We start from the raw sequence: 14,037 nt of genomic DNA on the forward strand, positions 1-14,037 counted from the left end.
TTAAAACATTGTTATGAATATATATATAAATATGCATATTTGTGTAGTAGCTAAAGTTTAAAGTTTTATAAGACTTTATTGCTTGTGTAATTGGGACCCAAAATGTAATAATAAATTGTCTTTGTTTAAGCTTATCTTTTGCTTATAGTAATCAGCAATTATTGAATAATGTTAAGGATGAACTTCAAGACTTCAGTAAGCTGCCAGAACCTATTGATTTTTAGCACTTGCTCCACTGTCAACTGGCCAACAAAGTAGCTACAAGCAGAAATAGTTGTCACACAATATTACTGCAAACAAGAAGCTACAACTATAGCAGTATTAAAACAACGCCAGAGGAGACAACCTCCAGCAACCACTGTGTTTAGTGTTGGGAACAGCATAAAAAGCTTAACCATTCTGCGCGCAACTTTTTATTGGCAGCTCGTTGCCCTGTGTGTGTTGCGCTGTGATTTCCAATACGCCGGACTAACTAAATAAAGTATTTTCCCTGCAATTTACTCGGATTGGTAGGGAGGAGCACCTCGCGGAGGTGCTGAAGATGCGGATAAAAAATGCGCAAGCCTTTCTGACATGTTTATGGGGCCCTGTCCGTCAAAGCGAGCCAGTTGACACCAGACGCTCTCCGCTCCTTTAATTGGTGGCTAGTAAATTTTCTCTTTACCATCTTTGGGTCGGGGGATCGGCTCGCGGAGATTTCTTCTAATTTTTTGCTCATTAAATTTACATTTTAAGAATTCCTGTGCGAGCAGACGAGCCTGCACTTTATAATTTCCATCAGCCTGCCGTCTCTCGGTTTATTAGCCATCTCTGTCGGTGGGAGGGAGTGCGCGATACTGAGTGGGAGGAGTGAGAGGGAGTGCTGAGTGGAAGTGGGAGCGAGAGATCTGTAGTGCACTGAGCAAAATACTTGAGCGAAAGACTATATCATATCATATCAATAAGCAATACTTTTACTTTCAAATCCCTAAAAAACAGTTTTAAAAGATGAAATGCATATTCAAGAAATATAATCACTTTAGGGCCATATTGTTCTCTGTTTGGGGAATCCTCGGAAGAGCCCTACGTGGAAAGCAGGGAAGGAGTCGCCGAGTCATTGGGATTGGGAGTGCCAGAGTGAGACAACTAGGAGGGAAGTCCGGGAGTTCGGGGCGCATGCGCCGACGTTGGAGGTAGCCTACATTATGTGTCTATTTCTTGTACATAGAGTGTTGTCCCGCTGTCCCCCAACTCATCCTCCTGCTTCCAGAGGTAACTAAGTCTTCCTTCGACTGCTGACTGGTAACTAGCAACTGGGAACTGGTGACTGATAACTGGTAACTGGCGAAATCGCAGGGCGAGTGCCATGTACAGGACTTGTACTGCATTTCGGGTTGGCAGTAGATTTTTCATTTTATTTATGTGCTGCCTTCACTCTGCAGATTGCGTTCACTTATTTCAGCCCCCACCATATCTTATTCTTCTTCTGCTTGTCAGTTTGTCAGCTTGCCAGCTACAAAATTAAATACTTGTCTTCGGTCCGATTTCTTTCTTCTTATCTTTCGGGCGTGTGGGCGCGGCTCTATATATAACCAACTGTCCTCCGTCCTGGCCACCTCCTCATCCGCAGCATCTCCTATGTGGGAATGGGTATGGGCATGGGTATGTACTTTGAGCAACTTGGCCTGACAACTAATTTATGTAGTGGCCGAGCAGCTGCCGCAACTTTGGCTCTGCTCTGCTCAGTTCTTTAATAATCTTGCCTTTTTATTTCGCCAAACAATTTCTCATAATTCAGTTTGCCTAGGGGACGCGCCGAAAAAAAGATACAACATTTGGAGGGGATGGATATATATCGTTAATTGGTAGAAATTCGAGACTAAATAGTACCCGATTAAAGCGGAAAAGATTGTCGATTGAATCGTTTATTAACAGATGAGCTTATATACATATTATGCTTTTATTTTGCGTTTATACTAATACGACCTAATAAAACAATTAATATATAACAAAACTTTTGATTCTAAAACTGCTACTTTTTGAAGGTATGTTTTAGCACTGTCATATTAATATTTTATTTTGGCAATAACCCATATCTTAGTACTATAATCAATTGACCTTTCAGCAAACATTGTATTGTCAATATCATATTAGAAAACTTCACATATCAACTTTTTGATACTTGCTTCTAACACCAATGACAACCAATATGTCTTTATATGACATTGAGTTACTGCCTACTGTGCAACACTACTTTGCATATTAATTGCTTTTCAAATACTTTCCTATAAGTTCGGCTTCCGTGATTTATCGACCATACGAGAAGCTAATCCTGTCTCGAAAACATCCCCAAAGTACATAATTCCCAACGCTATCTCATCCTTCACACCTGCCTGTGCCGAGGAAAACCGCAGGAAAATCCGGGCAACGCCTCCGAATTAATTGAAACCGCAGAACAAGTGCCAAAACCGTTCGGCTGTCAAATGTGCCACAACCAATCCCTCGAATCTCGAACGAACCCCCGCAAAAGTACCAGTAGAGATAGAACCAAACGAAAAAAAAACACAGATGCGTCTATCGTAAAAAAGTTATAGAAGGAAAAACAGAACCCAAAAGCAATCCCCCGCAAATCCCAGACAAATGCGCTGGCAAAAGAGCAGGAAAATGTACCAATACTTCGCACTTTTGCATGTAAATATGAATGGAAATGAATTACAAGCGAAATAAATGTACGGAAAAATAGAACGAAACAAAGCGAAATCGTAAAAAAGCATAGCCACTGGATGGGCAGGGAGGGGAGGGGGCTTTTGGTTTGGCTTTTTTGGGATTGGGCGTCGGGTGTTCTTTTTTTTGCGGTTTCGGCAGCACACAGTCGCAATGTTGACATGTTCCAAATGCAATTTTAACAGGATTTGCAAGGACACATTTGCGCAAAGTGACAGAAAAACGCAGCGCAGCAACAACAAAGTCAACTTCGGCCACCCCACACCCCTTACAACCCTCATAAAAATGCGTGCACTGAGAGAAAAATGTAAGCCCCAAACTTGTGGGGTGCAAATGTGGTAAATATCCTTTTACAAAAGGGTTATTTTAGTACGAATAATAATTTATATATGATATATATTTATAAATTATATATATTTATATATATAATCCTTACTGTTACTTAAAAATAAAGTTAAATCAACAACTTACTTATACTGTTTAAAGTATTTTTACAAAATAAGTAAGTTTAAGTTTGAATATTCCAATATACGTCATCCTTTCATTACCAAAAGCATGGTGATGATAGTTTTATAAAAATCTATTATATAAAATATATATAGCTACAATTTTTTCTTTCAGTGTGCGCCCGACTGATGTGCGTGGCTGGCATAACTTGCGGCTTAAAGGGATCAACTTGTCATGTTTTTGTCGTCGGCATTGATTTTCCACTTTCCACGACCTGCGACCCATCAGTGCCACACCCACCGCCTGCAACTCCGAGGGCCTACCCACTCCACTACACCTCCTCCCCCTGCCCCCTCTACTCAGTCGGATGGCTTGGGTCATCTGCAGTGATGTGGTCTTAACGCTTCATCAATATGCTTTTCCCGACGTCGCTAATTTTGCGCTTTAGTCAACCTCTGAGCCGGCTACGTGTGGCAGATTTATGTCTCATCTGTGCGAACTTTCCCTGGCCAAAAGGGGAAAAACAAGTGGACATGGGACATCCTTTGGCGTCTGCCCGAATCCTCGTGCATGTGGGTGTGTTTAGTGTTAATCCGTCAATGATAAGCTCAATTTGTTGTGGTCACTCCAGCGACAATGGGCCGTTAGCAAGCTGTGGGGGATTCTGGGTGCCCGAAAGGGGATGGGAAAATGCCATTAAAGTTGTTCGAGATGGGAGACATGTTGCTGCGTACTTTTGCAATATGAAAATAATTATAATAATAATACTATATATCATGTTTTTTTTTTATTTACCAATTTTTAAATTATATCTAGCTATTGTATTAAGGTTTACAAACACATAATTAGTATCTCTAAAAGATATTGAAACCAGAAAAGAGTCTCCCATGTCTGTCCAAGTTTCTGGGCCAGCTTAAGCACTGTCCTGGTGACGAGTCCTTTCCTGCTGGGCGTGGGCGTGCCACATGCATCATCTTAATTTTAGTTCGCAACTAGCATTACTCATGCGAAACACATGTGGCCCAGAGTGGGGGAGGCAGTGCCTCTGCGGCGTCACAGCCTGCGAAGTAATTTAAACTTTGCCTATGACAACAGCCTTTGTTTTTCGTTGCCGAAGGAATCTGGCCGGGATTTATGGATCCAAATATGCTAGATGTGACGCGGGGCGAGACTATATTATATAAGTTTTTGACACGTTTAGTGTTGGTCGGTCGGCGCTTGATGAACTTTTTTCCTCGCAAACTTTTTATTTATGCACACGTGCTCCTGATGACATTCCAGCCCAGTCCGAGCTCCAGGATGTGCTCCGAGTGCCATCTTCCGAGTGGACCGCAAATGAACCGAGCAAGAAAGGACGGTTGTGGCCACTAATTGGCTTAGTGAATTAAAATAACTTGCCAATAGTTTTGCGGTGCAGCGGGGGAAAGTGAGGCAATGCCTCGCTGTCATTGGAAAATTTATGACACTCTGTGGCTAATTTACCAGATAGAGGCCATTGTGTTTGCCTTTGGCCTAAGCCCAGCAGCAGCCAAAGTGGCCAAAGTGGCAAAAGTCAGCCAAAGGATTTGCCCATCGCCAACAAGATAAGCCCCCTCGATGGGGGTCGTCCTTAAAGTCCTTTCGTTCCAAATTCGACATGGAGCTGTTGACGTTCCTCCCTCCTCCGATCTCATATGTCAAATCGCCGGACGGCAAGTGTGTCTAATTATACAAAATTATTTATAATAGCTGGCCACAGTCCTGGTTTTCGATTTTCCACCCACACCCACACACACACAACCCTTGGCGTGGCAAGTTTGCAGTGCGTGTGTGTTTGCTGTGGCTCCGAAACAAACAGATTTCGGAATTGCGTAAAAACCTAATTAAATGCGAATTATTCATGTTGAAATTAGGCTGAGAGGGGGGGAGTGGGCTGAAGTGGGTGGGTGCTTGGATACTGATGCATTGCACCCACATGTATCCAAACAAAAAGCAGTCTGCGATGGCTCCATATGTTGCCAGAATGAATTTGTACAAATTTTCTTTGATTAATTGGTGGTCAAAAGTTCAACGGCAGCAGCAGTTGACTATCAAGGGGTTAAGTTGGGTGTAAAGGGTTAAGGAAACACACGGTTTGTGCTGCAGTCAAGATTTCTTCACAGGATTAAGCGTTTTTAAAGGTTCAACATATTTAATTGAATGGGAAAGAGTGTATAGGTAAGTGTTTAGTTTTTCAAGGATCAAGGTTTTTTAGAAGTAGCAGCAACAATATATAAAACTCTATTTTATGATGAATTTAAAGCTTTTTGATTCCAAACTCAGTTAGTTTTCAACTTCGAAGTGACATACCAAATAGTTGTTTTGCAGATCGGGTTTATCTTATTAAATTGTTGAGCAACTATTAGATACAAGAGACCTTTGAATTTGTTTAAAAGAGTGTGTCTCGCTATCCCAGCGCCAAATTGCCTCACTATTAGTCGTCAAACATTAGAGATAAACAACAGTTGTTGGCAAAGGATCTGCGTGGCGTTTTATGTGGTGCGGCAAATTGAAAGTATTCACATAAAAACCAAATGCAAACAGCCGGCCAAACAGCCGAGGATGAAGTTGCTGATGACTCGTGACTTTCAAAGGGTTGTGTGTCTGCCACCCTTGAAATTAATATTACACCCAATAATAATGAGTGCAATTAGCGCGGGGTGCGAGCAGCGGGGGGAGTGAGGGAGGGGATGGGTGTAACAGCTTAATGTGTGTCAGTGTAAAATTAAATTCACGCTAATCCGGCGAAGAAGTCGGGATGCCAATGGCAATGGCATTGCTCCAGACGGACAAATTAAACTGTCGTTTTATTGTTTCGCCTTGTTAAATATCTCGAATACCTCCACCGCCGTCTGGCCAATTTGAGTTTGTTTAGATGGGGTTAAGACATTCCCATATATAACTCACTAATCCCCCCAACCCCGCCACCTTCCGCTCTGTGTGGCAACGCGTGGGGATGCACTGGGAGAAATTAGTGAGTGAAAATGCATTACATATATTAAATATATATATCTTTTGCTAATATTTAGTAATAGTTAACTCCTTTTTTTCAGTTAGCAGAGTATACATATATTCTTTCCGACATTAAAAGATTGTTTTTGACCAAAATATGTTGAAGTTACAGCATGTTTTTCCCAGTGCATGGAACCACTTCCCCCTTTTTCGATGCGTGCGCCATTTGGAGTTGCTCCCTTTGGCCTCAAAAAGGTGGCACCATATGGCCGCTGTTGTTGTTGTTGTTGTGGTTTATATTGTGAGTTATACTTTTCAATGTTGAAATTGATTTCCGATTTGGTTTATTGTTGCTGGCTGGCTGCTCATTCGACGGCAAACAAAATGTGGTTGGCCACACGTCCGCGCCTTTGTTTGTTTTCGTTGCCAAGGGGCGTTGAAAAGTGGGCGGGGTTTACGTTTACTTGAGCTTTTGCTTTGAAATTAGTAAAATATGAATTGCGGTTTTTTTCGACGATTAATAAATTGCATTTTTTTCGGGGCGGTGATTTGGGCAATTCAAAGAGTTTTGTATCTTTACACTCGCCGTTTTTCTGTTTAGAAAATATCGCACCATATGCTTTTTGATTGTTTTCCTTACAGATAGCTGCTCATATCTAGATATAGATATAGATATAGATTGTTTATCGTAAATTCTACTGTTGATATGGAAAGATATCTGGAATCTGTATGTTTTCATTGGTATATTCTGCTTATTCAGATATGTGCTACTAATATATTCGCTTAAATCAAAAACAAGTTGTTTCATTTCGTTTTAAGTTATTTCTTTGTGTTGTTTTAGCCATTAGGCCTCTCCCCATTAGCCACCGTGCTTTTGCGCCTTAATCATCGGCGGCACCATTCTGTCTGCATCGATTATTCCTTGACTTTATGTCAATTGTTGGCCCGCTCGCTTAGTTAATAACGTCTGATGGTTAGGAGTGCCGTGCCTCAAATGCTGTCAGTTTATGGGGCATGAAGGCATTTAGAAGCGCAGCCCGGCTGCACTGAACCCACTGAGTCCCGCTGCCAATGTGGCAATCAGCAATCTAGCAGCAATCAAACCGTTGCAACCTCAAACCAGACAGCAGCAACTCCTCGACCAGGAGCCACATTAGCGATGTGTCAGTGCCCAGTGTCGTCATATTGTTGCAACGATGCCTCTTCACTGCCGTTATTGTTATATTGTCATTAGCATGGCAACGAGATTTGTGGGAACGGGAAATGGATGTGCTGGGATCTGTTGGGATCCGTTGGGTGACTTGCCCCCTCGGTGGACTGCATTTAGCGTCAGCTTTGTCTGATTGCAAGTGTAAATGTACCCATTTCCCCTTCCCCCAAACACGATTCCCCCTGCGCAGCTCATTTTCAAGTGTCAATTTTCAGCACCAACCCCACTGATTTTCCGTGCTGATTTCCCACCCCTCGATAAGACTGACAGCAATTCGCGCCCCTGATAACGAAAAGTAAAAAATGCTGAAAAATCCCTTAAATTCAACGCGCTTTGACCTTTTTTTCCACTTCTATTGGCATCCACAAGTTTCTTTTTTCGGCTGCTCTAGCAAACATTTTTATCTTTACTGCTTTACACATTTAATTTGATTTCTTTTTGAAGTTTGATGCGAGCTCACACTTTATAAATGAGTGAGCGGCGCGAGGGGCGTAGTTCGAAAGGGGGTCAGAATCAACATATATTATATATATAATATATATAGCTCGCAAAAAACTTCTTACAATTATAGAAGTAAACTTCAGACTTGATTTAGCAACTTCAAATTCGCAGGAATTATCATATTTAATAGTTCTTTAGAGCACTAAAAGTATGAAGAATTTGATTCAGTAAAAACCAAGATAGCTTACCATATTTTATATAGTCTCCCCTTATATACCAACCAGCCAAGTTAACCCCCCTTACAGACAACGCCCATGCATTTACATGATGGAAAAAAAATGCCACAGGTGTTGCCACTTTGCCGCTTAGCTGCTCATTTAGCGAAGCCCCAGCTAATTGTCCAAGAATTCCCAGCATTTTTTGCAGCTCCGACATGATTTAATTAAATTCGCTGGCCAGCAAGGAAGCTTCTTTATGCTGATTAAGTGGGAGAGAAGCGGAAAGGCCAGAAATCTTTGAAGATTCGACCGACAGCCGCCGCAGCTTCTTTGGCGCAGGAAATTACAAATTACTGGAGCTGGAGTTCAGCCGGAGTTTCTACGGATCTGCGATTCCGTGTCCGCTTATTTTTCACCCTGGCCACTTGCAAATTAAGTAAGTCAACAAAGCACTTTGCGGATTCGACGGCATCGCCGACTTATCTGCATAAAACGGATGAAAGTGTGGCAAGTGGCAAGTGCCACCGATATGGCTGCAAAGTCGGTGGGAGTGATTTCAAAATCTCCGATTCTATTTGCATTGCGGCTAACGCAGACAGCCAGCCGGATTGTCCCATTTGTCCCATTTGGTATGCGAGGGCCTAACGAACTCGAAGTAATGCGTTTGAAATGTAAAAAACGTGCAATTTATGTTAAAAATTTAAGCAAACAGCGCCGCGAATAAGGATTTTTAATTAATCATTTGCCATTTTTTGCCCAGGCCAGCCGAAACCAGCGAATATTGTATATATGCGTATTTGAGTTGTCTATGAAATTGGCATTAAAACCAACACTGGCCGCCCGCTCGTGTTGAACAACTTTTGTACTTTATTTTCTTGGCTGCGGCCAGCCGAGCAATTAAGAGGACAGGCCATCAGTTCGTATAAATCGCATTAAGCTGCAAGGACGAGGGACGTCGTCCAGCTGTTCGATTCCGAATCGGATTCGGATTCAGATTCAGATTCAGATTCGGGTTCTTAATTGGCCGGCGGCGTGGACTTGCTTGACTGCGTTTTAAAAATGGCTTAAAAAATGGTCGGGCAAACCAAAAATGGTGTTTATTAAACGAATGAATGCGTAAATGAATGAATGGATGAATGTTTCGACATTTGCGGAGTACTCGTTATATGGCAGCAAGCCGCCGACATCGACTGATTTATGATGTTTGCAATTTATTATAAAAAATATGCGCAGCAAAATGGCGTGAAGTTAATGCGTTTTATAAACAATAAATTCTGAAATTGATGAGCTTCAAATAACTGGCTGTGTATATGGTCAAAGTGCAGTTGAAACTCCTTTGTGAACGTAATTAATTTAACTTTGAAGAATTTAAGCCACAACACTTGATGGAGGATTAATTCCTAAAATATCTAATAGATAATGTTACAAATCTTTCCCATATGTTATCCCCAACTGATACTGATACTGATATCCTCGGAATGCGAAACGACCTGGCAATGAGCTGCCTCGCATCTTTCAACCCATCAATTCCGCCCGAGTAGCGATTGTTTAATTGCCCATATGGTCTTGGTATAAATATATCACTTTAACGCTATTTCCAGAAGTTCCCTTATGCTGCGTGCCCTTGCCCTTCGGCCTGCCATTTGGCCTCTAGAAATCGTCGTCAGCGAACTTTTGAACTCCACGCCGCCTTCGGATCACAATCCTCTCCCCCCTTTTCCTCTTCTGAATCTCCGGAATTCCCCTTCTGAATGTCCGCCTCTTCGATTGTCGTGCTTCTTTTGGGGCTGCTGACTTAACCCCAAAGAGACCGTTGCACTTCAACGTGCGATTGTCACACCACTTGCTGCCCAGCAAGTACACTGCACAAAAAAAAGAGTAAGTAGTTTACATATTGCTACATAACTACTAAAACCCCTTCCTATTTGAAGCTAATAAACTGAAAGAATGATATTAAGTTCTGAAATATTTATAAAGCACCAAGACTGCTTAGCTGAATACACTTCATTTCTCTCAGTGCATTCCAACTTCTCCCCTGGAAAGCCAGGGCTTTGTGTGAAGCCTCCGTTGTTGCCGCTGTGTAAAGTAAAAATGTAAACTTGCAAGCCGCCAAAGCGGCCCCAAAACGAGAGTACCGAAAGAAGGCCGACTTGAGGGGGAGCAGCCATCGTTGGTAAGAGGGGGGAGTGCAGGGGCAGTTGGCCAAGACAGTCCTAGCCAAAGCGACGTCGCTGCCTTTGCCGCCGTTGCGTTGTCGTTGTCGGCTCACGACTGACATGGAGATATTTGCATATAAAATTGGTAATATGCAAATATTTTGATTGTCTTTGACTTTGTGCCTGCGCTTATAAAGAATCTTTGAGCTTGGTCGGGATTCGGCCTCCACTTTTTGTTCGACTTGCAACAATTGAGCGCACAGTTGGAATTCCTCGGATCGCCACCGATTCGCAGCCGGACACAAGAACAGCAGCCAAAACTGGAGCAGATACAGATACAGATACACTGCAGAAGACCAAATTGTTATTGCTTAAAATAGTTGATATGTTCAGTATTAAATGATGATGTTTCCAATGGTTATAACATATGTATACTGCATGTATACTTTATTATCAGCAAGTACCTACGTCACTTCACTTATTTAGTTAGCAACTATTTATTGGCGATTATGTTTTTCAATCTGACTGTAAAATATTAAACAATTTGATTTGTGTAGCCGTAAAATTACTGAAATCAGCTTAAATTTAATTCTATCTATTGTAGGAATAAGATACTTAAATAAGATACTTTAGTATCTCAATCAATAATACGCATTTCTCCTTTAATTATCTATGTAACCCTTAAGAATTATGCTTTAAGATTATTTTCACTTAAGATTATTCATGCCCTTTATTTTGTAACAGTGTACAACTTGGAAAAGGGGTCGGGTGTGAAGGGAATTGGCCGGCATTGAATTGGCATAGTTGTTGTCAACTTGAGAAATTATTATCGAACACCTGTGGGTGTGTGTCTGTGTGCAGCTCTCAGCTGCTGTGGTCGCAAGCGATTATATTCGCGTTTTTCCAGGGAAAACGGAAAAACAATATTTGTCCCTGTCGCAGTTTTTCCATACAATGGAGCTCGAAGCGTATGTAAATTGTTTTGGACTAGGTTTTGGCCACCGGCGAAAGAAAAGTGTTGCCCATGGGGAATTAATTAGTCCGGGGGAGGGGGCATGGAAGCTCCACTCCATAGTGGTGATTCTCAGCCAGTGCTCCTGTCCTCCCCTTCCACATTCCACTTCCCGTCGCTAGCATTTGAGGTAGACACTCTGACGACAAGACAGGAAAACGATGATGACGATGGCCAAGGATGAGGGGCAACACGAAGAAGAACGGGAACACGGCAAACGAAGTTGTTGACAAAAATTGAATACAATACGAGGGGCAAGCACCTAAGCGCGGTGGTCAGACAGACGGTCCAGCTCGAACTGGGGTACAGTACAGTGGGACGAAAGAGGTAGATAAGCTATCAAACAAGGTTAAAGGTGAGGTGTCTGAAGAATAAGATACATATGTGTCTTAAGTACGAACTAGGGTAAGATCTTCATACTCAAAACTACAATAGTATGTTAATTATGGTTTGATTTGAAAGTATGATTGAGGGGTTATAGTATTAATTTTATTTATTTTATAGGCAAACATACAACAATGGAATTGCAAGCAGTGTTGCAAAGTTATAAAGGTACAGGATTAACCTAAAAGTATGGCACATAAATTTAACTTGAATGATGATAGTTTGTATATTATAATACAAATACATATACTTGCCCACTGTGCGACTCATCCCTCCCCCCTCCAAGCTCCTCGGCTGCTGACCATTCGAGACAGCTTGGCTTGGATGGCCTTTCGACTTTGCCGTTTTGGAAAGCAACGGGCGCGTACTTTGGCGGAATGTTAAATGCTAAAAATGAACAAATAATGACGAATGCCGTCGAATTCGTTGGCCAGGACTCCTCCTCCTCCATCATCCTCCTCCTTGCCTTTGCAAAAGCCGCTCGCGATTTTCGGTGGAAAAAACGCGTGGAGATTTATGCCCGCGCCATTGCGCATCATAAGCTGTCAGAATGCTTTTTCGGCGATTTATTAGCGCAAATTGAGTTTTAAAAGAAGCTGCAAACGGCGGCACAATAATGCCGCAACTAGGGAGGATTTATAGTTTTGCTTTGTTTCGGACACATACATAGATAGCTCCTCATGTCCATATCCCCATGCGGCTGCCCATGCAAACTACACAACCCATCTTCGACTGCAAGCGCAGCTGCTGGCCATGTAAAAGTCTTTTGGCCAAGTCTCGACTGCCAGTGCGACTGTCACTTGACTGCCGGCATGTCAACAAATAAATCGTCATGTAAAAATGGCATTTTAAATCGTTTCTGACGTCTCTACCGAGAGGCTGTCAATGAAATGAAATGCACACACGGCCAAAACCCGATAGCCGTCTCAATATCCCACTTTGCCTACCACTTGGCCAGCTCAAGTTGCTGCTGCTGATGCTGCTGCAGTTGCTGCTGCAGTTGCAGTGGCAGCAACTTAAGCAGCACTTTCAGTATGCATTCAACAGCACCGATGACACATCCAATTGCCGCAGTTCGACATTACCAGATGTTGTCCGGCCGGCCAAGATCATAAAGCAAATCGAATTGAAGGCTTCGATTGCTCCTCTCTGCCAGTTGTTTCTACTGCAGTTGATTAATGATAATGATGGCGAATCCGAGACAAATTTATGGCGAGGAAATCAACGTTGAACAGATTTTTCAAGATTTTAGAAAACAACTGCTGTCGCAATGCCATGTAAATTATGCAATAAATAAAAATTATTGTACGGATAATTAGGAAATAAGTTGTAAGAGCTGTATTTTCAGTCAACTAAACAAAAAATCATTTTGCTTGCCTCTTTAATAATTGCGTGTACTGAAAATTACGCATACGACACATATGACCTTGCTTAAAATAAGTGGCTGTTTCCACGAGAAGTTGACCCTGATTTTCGGCCCAACCATTTATCAAGCTTAAAAGACTTTCATGTAAATGTTTGTGGACCCCCGCCATGTGAACTCTGATTACTCGCAATTTTTTCGCACAATCGTGGGGTGGGGGGAAATGTGCCACCCCTCGGCAAAGAAGTCGCATAAAATTAATAAGGATGTAAGAAGTTGGCCAGGAAGGTGGTTCCATCAGGTTGAGGGAGGCAGTTGGAACTGTTGTGGTCGCATGCTAAATTATAACGATATGAATTATGATATTAATTTCAATGCGGCGGCGTTTGTTAATGTGACATGTAATGTGCCTGTTATTACCTTAAGATTATGATTACTTGCCGGCCTGCGCTCCTCCTGCCCTCCTCCTGCCCTCCGTGTCCACCTCTTCGCTCATGTGGCGATGTGTGGATGCCCGCTGGGAGGCTGCTGCTCCTGCTTTCTGGGGCTCCGGCTCCTGTGGCTTGTGCCTTCCTGCAATGTGTGGCATTTTCATTTAAATGGCTGCCCACAAAGGTAATTGAAATGTGGCCCAGGCGGAGGAAATCCCCCTCCTGCCGCCTGCTGCATACATATACACTCACCACTACCTGGACTTGTTTGTCTTGGCAACACCTTAAAGAGTTGAGCTCCACTCCAGAAGGACTCAGCAAGCGGTCCGCTACTTGTTTTTATGTCCACCCGGCTCATCATCCTCCCGATCGCTTCACCTCTCAGCGAACTTGGTGTCTGAGCCCAGTTTTTTGCCGCCTTGCGAGTTGATTTCGCTGTGCCCGTGGAGCGGAGGCAATGCCTCGCCTAAGTGGCCTCGTTTTGACATCTTTCTCAGGCCGCAAGGATCGAGGATCGATGGATGGAGGATGGAGGTGAGTGATACATGCGGGCCTTGTCTGCAATAAATACTTAATGCCTTCCAAAAATACACACATTAAAGATCGGACTTCAATGCGTTGACATCTTCATCTGCCGCCTGGTTGCGTTCGTGCCTGCTCCTGCAGATGGGATTCCAGCTTGCTCGGTCGGTTTCCATTGCC

This window comes from Drosophila mauritiana, chromosome 3L (assembly GCF_004382145.1).
Source record: "Drosophila mauritiana strain mau12 chromosome 3L, ASM438214v1, whole genome shotgun sequence".
Taxonomy (NCBI): domain Eukaryota; kingdom Metazoa; phylum Arthropoda; class Insecta; order Diptera; family Drosophilidae; genus Drosophila; species Drosophila mauritiana.